The 18886-nt window shown below is 39.7% G+C and overlaps 1 pseudogene; it reads left to right on the top strand.

Moving 5' to 3' along the window:
• The first annotated feature begins 559 nt into the window (after window positions 1–559).
• Window positions 560–18886, top strand: part of LOC110792104 (40S ribosomal protein S5-like) — a 31649-nt pseudogene continuing 13322 nt past the window's right edge.

Consider the following 18886-nt stretch of genomic DNA (forward strand, 5'->3'; position numbering starts at 1 on the left):
TAATTACTCATCTAATTCCCCATGAACCCACCCATTAACCCACCCATTTCTTTTCTTTTCTCTCTCCTCTTCCTTCTTCCATTAACCCACCACCCACCTCAATGATTCCACCAGAGTTTGATCAAATTGAATTGAATGGCTAGTTCATCAATTTAGGGAAAATGGAAAGCAAAAATTCAACACAGACCCGATATTTTAAGATCAGAAAGAGGCGTACGTCTTCGTCGACTGCGAGTGTGGCGGGGAAGGAATCGTCGCCGGAGAAATCAAAGACGGAGTTGTTAGGGTTGTGTCGTCGGTTGTTGGGGTTATTCAGGTTCTAAGTCCAATCGGCGATTCGGCCGAGCTTGCCGGAGCAAGAAAAGGGGGCCAAGGGGACATTGGTGGGGACGTTGGTGGAAGCGGCGGTGGTAAGAGGCAGAGATGGGGTTGCGGCGGTGGTTGTGGTGGTTTCCAAAGGGCCCCAACCATCTGAATTGAAGGGGACGAATCTGATTTTTTGAAGCAAATCGTTGGGTGTTGGAGCATTCTTTGTGGCTGCTTCTTGAGCTTAGCTTTAATGGTGGTGGAGGTTGCTTCGCCGCCATTGTTGAACTGCGATTGGTGTTCGCGTGAAGCAATTCAACGTCGTTCCGCCACTATTGGCAGGGATGCGGCAGGTTGACTCGACGGCGACTTGCGGGGGTCTAGTTCAACGTGATTTACAACGGAGGAGAAGACAATGGCGAGGTGGTAGAGGAAGAAGGGAGAGGAAGAAGAGGTGGTGGAGAAGAAGGGAGAGGAAGATCGAAGATGGGTTAATTAGGGGAAAAAATGGGTTAATTGGGGAAAATTGGTAAATGGGTGGGTTAATTAGATGTTAATTGAATTAATTAGGGATGATGACGTCATGATGGGGTATCTGGGGTATTAAGTCATTTGTGAGGGGTATTTTATGAATTATTGAAACTTGATGGGCGTTTGGTGAATTATGGCAACATTCGGGGGCATTTCATGAAATTTCCGATATTTATATTATGCGTGAATGTATGAATGTATGAATGCTTTGCATGAACAGGTTGTTTCCTATGAATCGATTAGTTCTAAGTGCACTAAATAATGGAACCAACATAGAAACAACTAGGTCCAAGTAATATTGAGTTTAAAAATTTCCTTTCAAATCAACACTTACAAAAATTTAGGGATCTAAGATAGTAGGTTTACGCTAAAGCGAGGTGCTATTTTAGTTGACTTAGGTGGTAAGGCGTCCTAAAGGAGCACGTTGATTGTGGTTACAACTCAAACAACAATGACATTATGTTGTGGAAATGGGATAAATTATGGCATTAATTTATTAACCAAGAGTAATTTGGAGATTACTAGCAATAGGTTTTTCTTACCTAAAATCTTAAACTACTTAAGACATGCTAAAGCTGCTTAAGGATTTAGGACTATTGGGGTCTTGGAATCGTTTCATTCATTTTGGACCATGTTTTTGCTTTTGCATGAATGAAATGTTTTAATAGCTTTAATGATTGCATGTTTTGCTTTTATTTCAAAGATATTGAATTGTATGAATGGTTATTTATTGCAAATTCTTTTCGATTGTAGTAATCAAAATGGTCGCAAACATAACAACAATCATATCAGCTGAAATTCTGGATGTCGAGTTAGACTTGACTAATTTTCTTGAATGGAAAAAGAAACTTGTCGAAGTTTTGAAAGTTAATGGCATACACTATGTCATTGAACAACCTTTCCCTAGCTATGATGCGCGAGGCATGACTCCTGAAAGGTACAGAAGTTGGGCACTTCACAAGTACCTTGTCACGGAGTTCATCCTTAAGTCTATCCCTGAGAGTTGGAGAGGGAGGTTCATTACTTTTGAACCTCAAGCTCTCCTAAGTAGCCTCGAGGATAAGTGTGCGGATTTTCGACCCTTGTGCCAAACTGGTGGCAATGGGGTTGACGAATTGGCTAATTCGATGAGCGATCTCAAGCTCATAACCCCACGCAAATCGTGCCTAGAAATCGAACTTCTGGAGGCACAAATGCGCATCTACTCTGTCAAGATGGACAAGAACACATCGATTCTGTCTCATGTGGATATGATTTCTGGATTATTTTTAGATACTTGGTGGTTCCATCAAAGAGTCGGTAGCTATTGCACTAGTGCTGAATTCTCTTCATAAGGATTATGAGGGTTTTAAGATGCACTATCTCTTTCATCCGAAAGAGAGCACATTATGTGAACTTGTAGAATTGCTCGTGAAATTCGAGAAGATCCTTAAGTTCAATCAAGACCCTTTGAATGTGAGGTGCACTAAATTCAAGAAAGTAGGCAAGGGGAAGAAAAGCAAGGCTGCATCTTCGTCCACTCCCGGAGGGCATCTGGCGCCTTCCAAGAGCAAGATGAAGAGGAATGCTTCTCCTTCCACATCGCAATGCTTCAATTGTAGTGAAATTGGTCATTACAAGCGAGATTGCCTCAAACTAAAGGAAGAGAAGAAGGACGGAAACGTTGCTTCTCCTTCAGGTATGTATGTTATACATTGTAATCTTGCTAATTCTACTTCTTGGGTATTAGATACTGGTTGTGGCTCACACTTATGTTCCAATTCGCAGGGACTAAGGAGAAGTAGAAAGCTTGATAAAGGCGAGATGGATCTACGCGTGGGAAATGGAGCACGGATTGCTGCATTAGCCGTAGGATCCTATTTTATTTCTTTGCCTAGTCGGTTTGTTTTGGAACTAGAAAACTGTTACTACGTTCCTAGTATCACCAGAAACATCATTTTCGTTTCAAGTTTGGATTCTAAAGGTTTTAGTTTTCAATTTAAAGACAATAGTTGTTCTTTTTCTTTGAATTGAATGTTTTATGGTTCAACATAACAAGAAAACGGTCTATATGTGCTAGATACGAGCAAACACATTTATAACATAAATACTAAAAAGGCTAACACTGGTGATTCGGATCTCACATTTCTGTGGCATTGTCGATTAGGCCATATAAACATAAAGTGCATGGAATTACTTCAACGAAAAGGAATTCTAGAATCATTCGACTTAGAGAAGATTGATCAATGTGAATCTTGTTTACTTGGCAAAATGACAAAGCAACCTTTCTCAAAGGTGGGAGAAATAACAAGCGAACTACTAGGGCTAATACATACGGACGTATGTGGGCCTATGAGTACGAAAGCTAGAGGTGAGTTCAGCTATTTCATAACGTTTACGGACGACTTCAGTAGATATGGCTATATTTACTTAATGAAGCACAAGTCTGAATCGTTTGAGAAATTCAGAGAATTTCAAAATGAAGTAGAGAATCAACATGGCAAGAAAATCAAAGCTCTAAGATCGGATCGAGGAGGTGAATATCTTAGCCACGAGTTTGATGACCATCTAAAAGAATGTGGTATTCTTTCTGAATTGACTGCTCCGGGGACACCTCAATGGAATGGAGTGTCGGAACGGAGAAACAGGACCTTACTCGATATGGTCAGGTCAATGATGGGTCAGGCCGAACTTCCTTTACAGTTCTGGGGACATGCGTTGCAAACTGCAGCACTCACACTGAATCGTGCTCCGTCAAAAGCTGTTGAAAAGACTCCATACGAATTATGGACTGGGAAACTTTCAAAGTTGTCTTTTCTGAAGATTTGGGGTTGCGAAGCATATGTCAAGCGATTAATTTCGGACAAGCTACAACCTAAATCTGACAAATGTTTCTTCGTTGGGTATCCAAAAGAAACTATAGGGTATTACTTCTACAACAACTCAGACAACAAGGTTTTCGTTGCTCGTGACGGTGTCTATTTGGAAAGAAATCATATTTCCAAATTGACAAGTGGGAGAATAATAGACCTCGAAGAGATTCGAGAGAAACAACGAACTCAGAACTCTTTAGAAGCAGTTCAGGTTGATGAACCTCCAAGGTCTTTAGAAGAGCCAGTGGGAGTAGTTCCTCAAAACGTTGTTGCCCCTCGTAGGTCAAATAGAACTATTTTTCAGCCGGACAGATGGATAGGCGTCCTCTGAAATAGACTCCATGTCTGAAAATCAAGTCTGGGATTTGGTTGATTTGCCGGATGGGTTCACACCTATCGGATGCAAATGGGTCTTCAAATTGAAGAAAGACAAAGATGGAATTGTATACATATACAAGGCTAGATTGGTAGCAAAAGGTTACAGGTAAGTTCACGGCGTGGACTACGATGAAACCTTTTCTCCAGTCGCGATGCTTAAGTCTATTCGGATAATCCTTGCGATTGCCGCGTTTCATGACTATGAAATATGGCAAATGGATGTCAAAACTGCCTTCTTGAACGGTGTTCTTGAAGAGACTGTGTTCATGACACAGCCGGAGGGTTTTGTCGATCAAAAGAACCAAGGAAAGGTATGCAAGCTTAAGAAGTCCATCTACGGACTAAAGCAGGCATCAAGGAGTTGGAATAAACGATTTGATGAAGCAGTCAATAAGTTTGGCTTCATCAAGAATCAGGACGAATCTTGTGTATACAAGAAGGTCAGTGGGAGTAAAATTGCATTCCTAGTCTTGTATGTTGACGACATACTGCTTATTGGAAACGACATTCCTATGTTGGAGTCTGTAAAGACTTGGCTCGGGAAGTGTTTCTCAATGAAGGACTTAGGAGAGGCACAGTACATATTGGGCATCAAGATCTATAGGGATAGATCTAAGAGGATGATTGGACTAAGCCAAAGCACTTACGTTGATAAAGTGCTAGCTAGGTTCAATATGATGGAAGCCAAGAGAGGCCATCTACCCATGTCACATGGCATATATCTAAGCAAGAATCAGTGTCCCAAAACATCTGATAAGCGTAGAAAGATGAGTGGAATTCCATACGCTTCGGCTATTGGATCCATCATGTATGCTATGATTTGTACAAGACCGGATGTTTCGTTCGCACTCAGTGCAACGAGCAGGTACCAGTCAGAACCAGGTGAGGCGCATTAGACTGCTGCCAAGATCATCCTAAAGTACATGAAAAGGACTAAGGATCAGTTTCTGGTTTATGGTGGTACAGATGAGTTGATTGTTAAGGGCTATACGGACGCAAGCTTTCAAACCGACAGAGATGATTTCAGATCATAGTCTGGGTTTGTGTTCTGCCTCAACGGCGGAGCAGTAAGCTGGAAAAGTGCTAAGCAAAGCACTATTGCGGATTCTACAACTGAAGCCGAGTACATTGCTGCCTCAGAAGCAGCAAAGGAAGCTGTTTGGATTCGGAAGTTCATCGAAGAACTTGGTGTTGTCCCCTCCATTAAAGGACCAGTGGCTTTGTATTGCGACAATAGCGGAGCCATTGCCCAGGCAAAGGAGCCTAGGAGCCACCAGAAGTCCAAGCACGTACTGCGGCGATTTCATATACTTCGAGAGATCGTTGAAAGAAAGGAAATCGAGATTTGCAAGGTTGGAACTGACGACAACGTCGCGGATCCATTGACTGAACCGTTGCCACAAGTGAAACACAACGCACATGTAGCAACCATGGGAATCAAGCATGTTGGAGAATGGCTTTGATTTTCTAAGTATTGTTTTAGAACATCTGTTAGATCTATGTTTAAAACAATTGGTTTAACCATTTCATATTTATGAAATTTATTTATTTCATATTCATTTAATTGTGGTTTAGAATTAAATGATAAGTCCATGTGATTCAAATCATTCAAATGGGATGTCAAGTTGGATTCTTTGACAAAGAAACACCCATAAGTGAACTTGAATATTGAAGTCACAAAGGATCCCTAATCCAAGTCATTGAAAGGTGGACGACCAATGACTAATGAAGATTAGATTGCAAGTAGATTACTTAGTTCTGTTTCTTGAACTAGAGTGACTGGATGTCAGAATCTTTTGCATAGATACTTATTGGATCTTGTATCGGATTGACCATGAGAACACTTTAAGAGATTAAAGTCATGTCATAGGTAGTTCTCATTAATGGTGATTAGAAACCGTTCCTCAAAACATGAGCGATTATGTCTGCTCGTTTGAGAATTAGTTCGCTTTGATACTAGCTAAACGTCGCACCGTAAAAGGAAGCTATAAAAGCAGTTATTGGGCGTACTATGAATCAAAGTGAGTGTTCATAGATTGCAAGAATAGATTGTCCTCCTATCTTTGATAGGATATGGTGTTGTTGTGTAACAAGGCCTCTCGGAGAGTTAGATACTGTAAAATGCATGGCCGTGCTCAGAATGGTTAGGCTTAACCTTCTGCAAAAGTTTCACAGTTGAACTCTGTAATCCGAGAAACACTTCTGGACCTAATAAGGATGGCTTGGATCTTACCTTATGTTCAGTAAGTAACACTAAGTGACAAAGGAATGTGGATGCACCCTTGTCTGAATGACAAGTGGGAGATTGAAGGAAATATGTCCTTCACCCAAGGTGCATTAAGTCTAATACCAAGGTTCAGATTAATTGCGAACAATTAATTCAGTGAGATCAAGTGATCGGAACAGCTAGCTAGAGCAAAGCTTCCGATCAGTGAGTTCTAATGGATATTGAACTCACAACTTACTCTTGACTAAACCTACAAGGTCACACCAATGACACGTAACAGATCACCGGATTAAATGAATAGGAAATTCATTTAATAGCTTTTCGGGAATTAGTTGGAAACGTATTATACGATACGACCTTTGTCAGAATCGTATATCGTATCGCGAATATTCGTAAGCTGGGCGATACGAATAAATCGTATCGTACGACGGTGTTTTTTCGAATACGAAACGATAAATAATATCGGAAATATATTAAATCGCGAATACGAAGGGCATCGGAGTTGCCGGCCCGTCCAGCTAAGCACGTAAGCGTGCAAGGCCCAACGTGTCGGTGAACCCAGTAGAGGAACGACAAGTGGAGTTCTTTGTTCGTGTTCTTTGACATATTATTGTGGAAAACACGCTTCGAATGTAAGTTTGCTTAATCTATGCTTTATACATGTTTCCTGGCTTTGGGGATTGTTCCGCACATGTTATTATGTTCAACTGTAGTCCGCTACAAATAGTACGTGAACGGATCAAGTTTTTAAGTGAATTAAATACTCTATTTATGAATATTCAGAATCGACGGATTTCGGTTCCAGTGGGAGCTGAAATCGTCAAAAGGCAAAATATGAATACTCCGGAAATGATGATATTGCCGGAAACGGAAATATGGATCATAAAGGAAATATAAATATTATCCAAGTCGTAGATGTTGCCGGAAACGGAAACATGGTACGTATCGGAAAATATTATCGGAAATAGAAATATTGCCGGAAACAGAAATATTACCGGAATCGGAAATATTGTCGGAATCGGAAATAAATTCAGGAATCAGAAATATTAAATATTTGTTCGAGTCGGAAATAAATTCAGGAATCGGAAATATTAAATATTGTTCGAATTGGAAATGAATTCCGGAATCGGAAAACTAATCGGAAGCGCGACATACGAAACGTACGTCAGACGAGCTTGCTAGACGCAAGGCCCAACACGAAGCCAGGCCCGCGCCTAGCGAAGCCCGCGCGCAGCAAGGCCAGCAAAGCCCGCAAGCATCAAGCAAGGCAAAGCCCAGCACGCTGCAAGCGAGCTAGGCAAGGCCCAACAACAGCGCCCACAGATGGTCCGCGTGCTGCCAGCGCCTGCCTTTGGCTGAGCCGCACACCACGCCCATGTGGGCTACGTGTGTGTGTGTGTGGGTGCAATGCTACGTACGACCGAATCCTTGGTCGTTTAGGATTGCTTGATTAATCGTTTTCCTAATTCCAGAAGAATTAAATGTTTTTATGTTTCATTAATCATGAAATGCTAATGGATTAATTTAACTAGAATTCTGATAAAATTAGTTAATTATATCCTAGTGGAAATCTAAGTCCGATATTTCCTCCCTATAAATACGTGGTTCATATTTAAAATTTATACACCACAATCAATAAATATTCATATAGTTTAAGTTCACGTACGAATTTAATAAATCGCCAAAAATATATTATTAAGCTTTCGAATAAAACATAATACCTTAGAGAATATCCTAGTTGGTTGAATCTAAGGCGGATCCGAACGTGCTGTAGACTATCTACGGAGGGGCGACATTTGGAGTTCTAAACTTGTTCTTGTTCGGTTCGGGAGCAGCTAGGGAAGGCACGTGTCACATGTATGTATCCTAAATTATGCTAATTGACTATGTGGCAATTAATTTGGATTCCTGGCTTTATGGTTTTTCCGCATGAAATATGTGTTTAATATTTTTCATAACCTTACAGTGGTATCACGAGCCTCTAATTAATTCCATAATCAATTATAGTTAACATGGTTAAATTTTATAATTTTTCAATGAATTAAAGGGGTGATTAATTTCGTTGTATGTAATTAATTGCAAATTCGTGCGATTATTTGATTATATGTTCGCAGGATTTTTCGGCAATTTTGTCAATAATGGATCGTATAATTTTTTAGTGAATTTCGCATGTAAACGACGTTTTAAAATTTTGACAAAAATCAAAGATTTGTCGCCGAATCCAGAATTCCCAAATTCGAAGCCTAACTATGACTTTTTGGAGGTTTTAGCTTTTCGAACGCAAAATTTATAATTTTTATGATGTTAAATTAAATATTTGTGAATCTTGTATGTAAATCTTGAATATATGATTGACCTACTGTATATGTTTAACAATTTTAAAGCCTAATCTTGTTAATTACACAACCTAATTTGTAATTGTAATTAATTTGTTGAAACTCGAATAATTTAGAATTTGTTTTGACTTTCATAATTAATTAGCAATTTAATTAGGACCCTATGATTAAAAACCACCATAAAATTTGTTGAAAATTGATGAGTCATATTTGTATAGGGTATTTTAGGCGCATTTAGGTTGCATTATTAGTTATTTATATCATTTTAGTTGCATTTAGGATCACATTTGCATAAGTTATCGTTGTCGTACTCTATTACGCCCCGTTTGTGTTTTCTTAATGTTTCAGGTGATTTTACGGTCATTTGGATGCTTTCGGAGTGTTATGAGTTGATTTGGATGATGAACAGATGGAATGTTGACTCGAGGATCATTGCATGTATCTAGGGATAATTTTAAGTCAACAACGAAGCTAAACGCTACTTTTCTAAGCATCAAAACGGACAAGCGTTCACTCTTTTCATGATATCTCAAGTTCTACAGGTCGGAATGAAGCGATTTTTATTGGCCTAGAAAGTAGGCTTCAAGAGCTCTCCAACGACAGGTCACACGTCCTTATAGGCATTGTAGAAGAAGAGTTATGACATAAACAAGATGGCTCAACTATCCGATTCGCTCACGGCCCAAAACGCAGGCCCAACTCTCCTCCTTGGGCGCGAAAACCAGCGACCAACCAGCGGGCCCGCTGGTTTCTGCGCCCAAGTGATTCCCGCGCATGTTTTGGTCTTCGTGATCGTCCAATTAAATCTTAGCTTATGTAATTGTTATCTTTTCCTATTTTGTTTAGAATTTAGAAAGCATATAAATACTTCAAGGGAATGCTTTTATCCCTTATGCTTTATTTCCTTTAGGTTTTAATTCTCCGAGATTTCTAATTCACGTTCTTTTTTCTCTCTTTTCTTTTTCATGAAACATAGTTTTTCTACAAACTCCATTAATGTAATTCTTTAAGGTATTATTGATTTTCCTTTTTATTTTATTTATTGCTTTTAATTATGTTTTCATTCTTAGATTTGATTTTCATTGTTCGTTTCATGATTGAGTAGTTCTCTTTCTAGGGTTTGGGAATCCATGTTTATATTATGAATCTTTATTATTATTGTTGATTGTTTGATTATTCATTGATGTTTCTAGTTGATTAGGTTTATATTGTTAATCTTTGCAATCTGATCAATTGTTTGATTAAATCATGCTAATAAGGTTTAGAATCGAAAGATCGAATTTTAGAGGCTTACCTACAACTAGCAATTATGATTATGTTAGCGATCGTACTGCATATGTTGAATTGAGAGTGTTAAGACCCGACCGTAGGATTAACTTGTGCTCTAGATAATTTGAATATGTGAATTGTTGATGATGTTTTGATTGATTCTGAACTATGAACATGGTGAACCGTTGCCCTAGATCTTTTAGTTTATTTTTCTATTTATTTTAGTTTAAACATTCAAACCTAAATTTCGTGACATTGTTAGTTTCGCCATACCTTAAAAGCTAGATTTAAATAGCCATCTCTCTGTGGATTCGACCCTACTTACCCTACTACATTGTTAGGAGGATTCGTTAGGATTTTATTTTTGACGGGTGTACGACAGCCTATCAAAAATGAAGAGTTATAAATTTTATGACCTAGATTTGAATCCATGAAAATAAATATAATCGTAAATTAATTTGAATAATAAATTTTCGATTTTTCGCCTAAATTTATGAAATTAATATGAGCTACTAATTTGTCAATAAATTTAAATTATAAAAGTTTTGATTTTTATGAAAATCGTTCACGAAACTTGCATGCACGAAGCAATGGAAGCTAAGTGTTACCCTTAAGGGGTGTTGCATGGTGCGGGTATGCGACGACGAGCAAGGGAGCTCGTCCCCCATGCGGTACTAGGCAGCGAGAAAGGCACGGGCACACGCGCGTGGGGGGGCTGCCCTCCTGTGCGGTGTGTGCGGTGTGCATGTCAGCGAGTGGCGAGACGAAGGCAACGAGCACACAGGCCTTGCGCGCAAGCGACGAGCGCTGGTACGCTCCAGCAAGCACTGGCCCGCCCAGTGCGCGCTGGCTCGTCCCAGCGAGCGATGCTTGCTGCGCATAGTGCGTGGCTTGGTCAACTTGCTGCGTTCTACGCCTGGCCTGCTCGATGCTTGTGGTACGACCATCGCAGTGGCAGGCCATGGGCGCTGCACTCGTGCACGCGGCCCATGGGCGCTGCTACCACAAGGCTTCGACGAGGCATGGGCGCAAGCTTGTGGCTTTGTCTTAGCCCGTTGGTTCGTTTTAATATTTCGGTTGAAAACGTTTTTATTAAATTGAAATTTGTAATTTAATTTTTTCTCAGAATTTAATTTTGATTAATTTAATTACTATAAATTTATTTATACTAATTATTTTACTAAAATTAAAACCTTGATAAAATTTAAATTAAATAATTTTAATCAACTGAAAATAAAATTAAAGGATTTAAATATTATTTTATATGAGCTTTAAATTTTAATTAAATTTGTAAGTTTCTGGTTGGACTAGGAAATACAATTTTATGTTTAAAGTTTGTAAAGCATGTAAAGTTCTTGGTTTTAGTGGGAGCTTTTAGTCATTAAACTCTTGATTAGGTCTACATTCCTTTAATGTTAAAACAACTCGATTAGAATTAATAAGGATTGAATAATTGGTAGATTATTGGAACCCTTGATTAATTGTTGCAAATATTTATGTGATGCATTATATGTTCTACTAACTTGCTACGTGGGTCATTCATTGATAAATGAATGGGTGAATGGTATATTGTATTGTACTGTTTTACAAGTTATGGAAAGTGACTAGTATGGCCCAAATAGGATAGAAAATATGGTATGCGTACCATTAATTTGAATGTAAAATTGGTCTAATGCACCAAAGTTTTTATTTTAAATATGGTATGCGTACCATCAAATAGTTGTAATTAGTTTCAATTATAGCTTATCCTATTTGAAGAAAATGGCGCCTCCCATGGTGAAATTCAAGACGGAGTTTCCAATCCATTTTCAAGACGGAGTTTGAAGTTGAAGCTTCAAGATGAAGTCGGGCCATACTAGATCACATTTATATCTTATGCATGTTTTAAATATGTCTTAATTATGCATGAGATTGTGGCTTGATTATGCTGCATGATTAAGGATTTTAGTTCACTAAAAATCTAACCAACATAGTAAGAGCCTTAAGTTCCAAACTTTAAAATTGAGTTAAAAGGTGCCATGCCAAAATAACACTTACTTGGATAACCTTTACATCAATGTTAGTAATAGTTTTCCGCCATAACGAGGTGTTACTTATTGATCCTAAAGGGGTAAGGTACACAAAAAATTGTGAGTGCATGTTAGTTTTGGTGAAACTCAACGATATAAGTAAGGAGTCCTTTTATGTCGTGGCAAATGAGATAGGTTTACCTAATAAGTTCTTAGACGTACCTATCAACCAAGAGTAGTTTTTAGACTATTAGCAAATGATTTGCTTACCTAAAATATTTTAGAATTGAGTCTAAATACATAATGTGCTTAATTCTTTAATGATTTAAGGATCTTGGATTCATTTTATTCACACCTGTCGGAACAATAAATTCGAATAAAATGCCAATGACTTGTTTAAATTGCATGATTGCCTTAATTTTCAAGTTATTACTCGATCATGATGAATGTTTAGACTTTGCATGCTTCAATGTATGTTTTTATTATTGTTTATAATTAAATATCTTGCACTGCAGTAAATCCTTTTATGAAGGTAACAGTAAATTTCCTCTATTGGTAATGAATCCAAGAACGATTCACGGAACTGAGAGAAAGTGAGCAATTTAAAATGTACGTTTCTTTTGGCAACTTTTATGGTTGTTTTCGAGTATCAAAGTCGAATGGCAAACCAATTGGTGCTTGTGAATTCAAAATACAATGTAGTTTTGAGATCATAAAGCATTGATTTTAAACGCTCAGCTTTACCAATGGTTAACAACCTAATATCTTTTATCCATTTAATTCCCGAATGAATCTATTCCCTAGACATTCGAATAGATCGATGCTTAGAGAACTTTTGAAGCTTATGAAAAGATCATCTAGTTGAAACAGAATATTCAACATAAATTAAATGGTAATAACTTTATTGGAGTGACATTGGACATGTCTAACAAAGTATAAAAGTCAACACTAGAGAAGTCAATTCTTAAGACTATAAGAAAGGGTACAAGAAATAGGAAAACAAGGAGCAAATGAAAGGAATTTACGATTCCATTTCTACCGATAAATTTATGTTTAAAGAGAAGTGACCTAGCAATCAAACTTCCTTGGTATCATTGTAGGGGATTTTTTGTGTCAAAACTTGTTTCCCGTTCTACAAGAGGGGCGGTTATTTAGAAAACCGTAGAATTTTTGTACCTCGAAGGAGTCGCCACCAAACATTTTTTAAAGTCTCGTTTGGAAAGACCGCAAGTGACTCTATTTTGGATAAGGCCTTGAATCCTTGAAACGGATGGGTGAGATCCGGGCACGGGAACAAAAATGCTTATTCTGCGAGCTTTAGAAATATTCAAATACGTTGGCACAACATTGTTTTCGAAAATAAACCCTAGATTAGACTATGTGGGTTTTCATTTATAGCAAATTGAATCTCTAATTGTATGGTGGTCACTTTTGCTTTAAAGATTGATTTAAGGAACCTAAGGCCGATTTGTCCAAAAATATCTTTGTTAAGCGTGATGTAACCTTTGAATTTTGTTGTATTTCGCATGTTGGTGATGAAAGCAATAAAGCAACATCACAATACTAAATAAAGTGCGGAATTAGTAAATACAAGACTCCCTAGAAAAGGACTAGGGAGTAGGTCCACATTGCCTAGAAAGGGACTAGGCAAGTAAAGATGCGGAATTGAAAGTGCGGTATTGAAATTGCGGTATTGAAATTGCGATATTGAAATTGCGGTATTGAAAGTGCGGTATTGAAAGTGCGATATTGAAATTGCGGTATTGAAAGGTGCGATATTGAAATTGCAATATTGAAAGGTGCATAATTGAAATTTGTACTTGGGCACATGAGATTCGAACGCCAAGCGGCTCCTTAAAAATAAGTGCGCCTGACACGAATTCAAAGCCAAAAATCTCAACTTGGGAGAGGTTGCTCAACCCAAATGTCATAGATTTTGCATATTAAACTTGAACTTGAAAGCTTGAATATTGAAGTTTTAAACTTGAAGTAATTGAAGTTTGGCCTTGAAATGATTGAAATTTGAACTTGAAATGATCCTAGTTTAGGGAAGTAACCATGAACAACCCTAAACATGGTGGGATCTTGAAAATTGAAAACTTGAACTTATATATTGAAAATGGAGTTTTGAATCTCAAAAGACTAAACCTTTAAATTTTAAAAGGTGTCATCTTTGATTACCCCATGTTTGAAGATGATTCTAGTCCAAGAGGTGATTGTAAACAGCTTGGACATCCTTGAATCTTGAAAATTTTGTATTTTGCATTTTGAAAAAGTTTGTATTTTTGGAAAACATGTATGATTGTTGAAAGTGGTGTTTTTTTTAATGATTAAAAACACCAACTTGCTAATCATTTAGAAATCAAAGCAACATAGTTGATTAGAATGGGATTCGGATTTACCTAGTTAGATTTAGGCAAGAGCTCCCAATTGCTTTTGATTTTAGGAATTTTGTATGTGTTTTTGAGGAGTTTTTGAATTGTATTTTGAGGCGTAATGTCGAAATTACGACGTTGTATTATTGTCCTCCTTCCCATTATGCTGAAAATGAGGGGTATTTATAGAAGGAATGGGTGCAAGGCACCATCACACGTCAGCGCAGGGCGCTGGACCAGCGTTGGGCGCTGGTAACGTGGCTTGAATGCCGCCAAAGCAAGGACGGGGAATCCGTCCTTGTTTCGTCTTGTAGCGTTGTACCTGTTGTACGAATAGTATTAGGTTTGGCGTTTTGTATTTGCTTGGAGGTTAAGGCATCGTTTAGCGTCTAAAAACAAGCCTTTCTCGGGTTTTTGAATTCCGTTTTTACGGGACTAGGCCCGGCATGCTCGGTTTTGTGGGTCGGCGCCCGAATTTGACTTGCCTTATATGATTTTGATTGGAAAAATGCTTAGTAAAACCAATGGGATGGTCTACTATATGAGATTGTACTTGGATTTTGAAATTGATTTTGGAAATTTGTATTTTGTACCGAGAACCGAAAAGGGAACGGTCTCGGGGGTTGGATTTTGGATCTTGAATTTGGAAATATTCTTAGCAATTGGGATTTCCGCCTGGACTTACTCCAATCACCTAACAAGGATAATGGTATCGTCATCATCCCAAAGGGGAGACACAAATTAGGTGTCTACAGAAGCCCCCACTTTGACTGAGCGTTCGGTTAGGAAAACGCAAGTCAAAGTATCTCGAAAGGGACGGAGAATGATAAAGATGTTCTGTAATCAAGACCACTCTTTGTACGCCTGTACCTGCATAAAACAGGCGTTAGAAAAAAGGATAGAGTCTACCTCGATGCGGTTGGTGATGACTCCGGTTTGTACTTGTATTTTTCCGCCTTCGGTTCAGGACGGAGCTTGGCATCGAAAATTTTGAATATTGAATTTTTTGAATCTTGAATTTTTGAATACCCGGAGTTAATCCGTTGGGGATGTGCTTTTCTGGGGATAAGAGCTTTTTACTGGCCCTTAAAATTTGAAATTTCGACTGACTTTCCCGGAGCTTGGGTCCGTTGGGAGTTGAACGCCTAAGTCGTTGTATTTTTTGGACTTCGTATTCTTGAAATATGCATCTGTTTATACTTGGAGATATAGGTGTATACCCGTATTTTCGATGGATGGCTTGATGCGATGTTTGATGCTTGGTGCGGAAGACCGTAGCAGCAAAGGACGTGCAATCAGCACGGGAGACCGCGCGCTGAAGATTCGCGCATGCAGGGGGCACCGCTAGGCGCTGGTGCAGCGCTTGGCGCGGGGCTGAGCTATAAAAGCTCCCCTTTCCGTGCCATTTTGAGGCACATTCTCTTGAATTATTTGCTCTTTTCTCTCAAAGGTCGATGAGGCTCTTCCCTTGATCTTGTTCTTGCCTTGTCCATGTAAGTATTTCATGTTTTTACTTATGAAATAACTCTAGTATTGCATGTAGTTTTGATTTTCTCGTACTTTGAAATGATGCTTGTATGCTTAAGCTTTTTGAATCTTGTAGATGACTGTTTGATAGCCACTTGAACTTGAAGTGTTGGAACTTGTAGTTTTGTATATTTTTTGTATCGGCTTCGGCATGGATAGCCTAGGCGTTGTTGTGGAAATTGTATACCTGCTTTGGCATGGATAGCCAAGGCGTTGGTGTTGAACTTGTATACCTGCTTTGGCATGAGTAGCCTAGGCGTTGGTGTTGAACTTGTACCTTGAACTAGAGGTCCACTGGGGATTCGTCTTGAATTTTTGACTTTGTTTAGGCTAGTATAGGATAGCCCCCAGTTTAGAATTTTGATACCTTGTACTCCACTTGATTTAGTATGCCTCGTCACACTCGGAGGAAGCTCGCCGAATCGTAGATAGTTCGAGCTGATGAGGAGGATGTGTCCGATGATGAAGCGACTGTAATAAATGCGCCCAACGGGGGTATGGTTCCCCGGGATGCGCCTGCCTTTAGTGGTGCTGGTTGGAGCCCTTCCGACCTGGTGTTTCGGCCGGAGTGGCACTTGTCTCAGCGGCCTCGCGCTGGCATGGTGAGTCTTGTATTGTGCTTTGAATTTGTATCTTGTATTTGTATAGGTTTGGAATTAACTCGTTCACCTGTAGGCCGATGGAAATCCATTTCGTACTTTCTGGTCCTTGGTGGAGGTTCAGAGGGCTTTTAAAGCTCTTCGCGCTGATGAGGAGGCCATGGCAATTTGGTCGCAGACGGGCCTGGCCGACTTCTGGCGTGCTATGGGAGGCTCTTCGAGAAGAACAGGGATCAAGCCCCGACTGTTAGCTTTGTTGGAGCGGTGGTGCATGGGATACCACCAACACCTTCCACATGGCATGGGGGGAGATCACCATTACCCCCCTTGAGTTTTCTATGATCACAGTTCTTCCTTTTTCTGAGAGGAATGTGACCTTCGATCCGGAGCTGACGTGGCGCTCTGCCGCTGCCAGGGACTTGCTTGGCCCTGTTTTTGACTTGTCAGATGATGATGCTCATGCTTTTGTGACTGTAATCGTGGAGGCTATCTGCGGTGTGGGTGTGTCCGCGGAGCAGAGGGTTAGGCTTTTCCTCCTAGCCTTGGTGAGCAGGGTGATGGTCCCGAGTAGGAACAGTCGGGTGCACATCCGGTTCCTGTCTGTTCTGGGGGACTTGAGAGATGTTTCGAGCTATAACTGGGGTGGCTTGGCATATAGCCACCTTTTGTATGAGATGAAGCGGGCTTCCCGGACTGCGGTGGGGAGTGACCCGAGCATGGCTGCTTTGTGGAGTGTGCTGGAGGTATTTAAGACTCCTTGTACCTTGTACTTTGTACTTGTATGCTTGTATTTGAACTTGACTAATGTTTTGCTTGCTTCTTGAAAGATTTGGATATACGAGCACTTTCCGACTTTGGCGCCGGATCGTACTAGAGATGCGGCTTACTCGTATGCTGCCTCTTGGATAGGAGCGGTGCGCAGCAGTGTGCCTCTAGCGGCCTCTCGCAAAGCTTGGAGAGTCATACCTGCTAACGAGGTAATTTTCTTGTACTGTTGTGCCCTTTTTGTATTTGTATTTGTGTTATTGCCTGAGTTGTCTGTTTTGTAGGTGGTATTGCGTCCTTTTGCCAACGCGCTTATACCTGCCTCGGCTGCACGTGCCCATTTCCTGTCTGGGCGGCGGGTTTTGCTTCCAGGTGTGTACCGCCATATGTGCTACCTAGGAGAGAGAGTGTCCCCTCAGCACCATTCGGGGGAGAGACTTATCCCCAACGACCCACCAGGGTCCATGCTGGCGTTGGATGAAGAGTTGGCCCGGCTCTATGTGAAGGCTAGGGGCGATGTTGTTTGCCGCTCTTGGAGGGATTTTGTACACAGGAAGGGTAGCTATGACGACTTCCTGAGGAGGCTTGCTCCACCAGTACGCTTCGTACTGCCGGTGAGCTTTGAACCTTGCATTCTTGTATTCTTGTATTCTTGTATTGATTGGATGATTGTATGATTGTATGATTGTATGTAGGAGGAGGAGGTTGATCCTGAGGATATTCCCCATGCTGATAGGATCCTCCGTTATGAGAACTCGGACGGGGAAGAGGTGGTGGAGACCATCCCTTTTGCTTCTCCTCTGCACCGGAAGTCATATGATGTTGCACCTGAGCATTATGCCGCTGTAAGTACTGTTGCATTTCTTTGAGACTGTTTGTAATCTTGTACTGGGGAATTGATCTTGGATTTTGTATGCAGGCGCCTTGGGCGAGAGTGCGTCGCTGGATGCTCTTGCTGGATTCTTGGAAGAGGCATTGTACCAAGCTAACCCGAAAGCTTTCTGGCCAGGACAGAGAGATGCCTTTCTTGATCTTTTTAATTGGGTGGCTTAAGTACCCAAAATGGAGAGAGAAAAGGGGATTTTTTTTTTATGTTTCTTGTAGTTAAGGGAGGGAAATAGTGGAGGGGTTTTTTTTTAAAAATAAATCCTTTTTATGGGTCACGTGCTGGTCAACGCCGAAAATATGGGTTTGACTGGCGAAAAATGGATCTTGATTCCTATTCACAACAAAAAATATGATTTGAGTTGTATCTCACAACAGTCATTTGTCATAATTTTTTGACTATAAAAATATAAAATGTTCTTTCTCTCGTATTATCTTTCATTATATAAACAACTGTTCAGTTCGGAGTAAACAACTGTTTAGTCTGTACTGGTTTGGAGATTCCTAATTTTCACTTCAAAGGCCACGAGTTATACACACATATCAACCGTACGTGTTACCTTGTAGAAACAATAGTATAATTAACTTGTCAAATTGTAGCAACATCAATACATAAAAAGCTATTAATTTTTGTGTTGTTTATATATTGATCGACATTTTTACTGAATTGTAATATCATTGTTCTATTCACCTTATTTTCACTTATTTTATATGAACTTATATGAACTTATCTAAACTTAACTGAACTTATCTGAACATATTAGAACTTATAAAAACTTATTTTAGTTATAAATCGTACTTGGTCAACCCTTATTTTTTCCTGAACT

The sequence above is a fragment of the Spinacia oleracea genome, chromosome 6 (assembly GCF_020520425.1).
Source record: "Spinacia oleracea cultivar Varoflay chromosome 6, BTI_SOV_V1, whole genome shotgun sequence".
NCBI classification, from domain to species: Eukaryota; Viridiplantae; Streptophyta; class Magnoliopsida; order Caryophyllales; family Amaranthaceae; genus Spinacia; species Spinacia oleracea.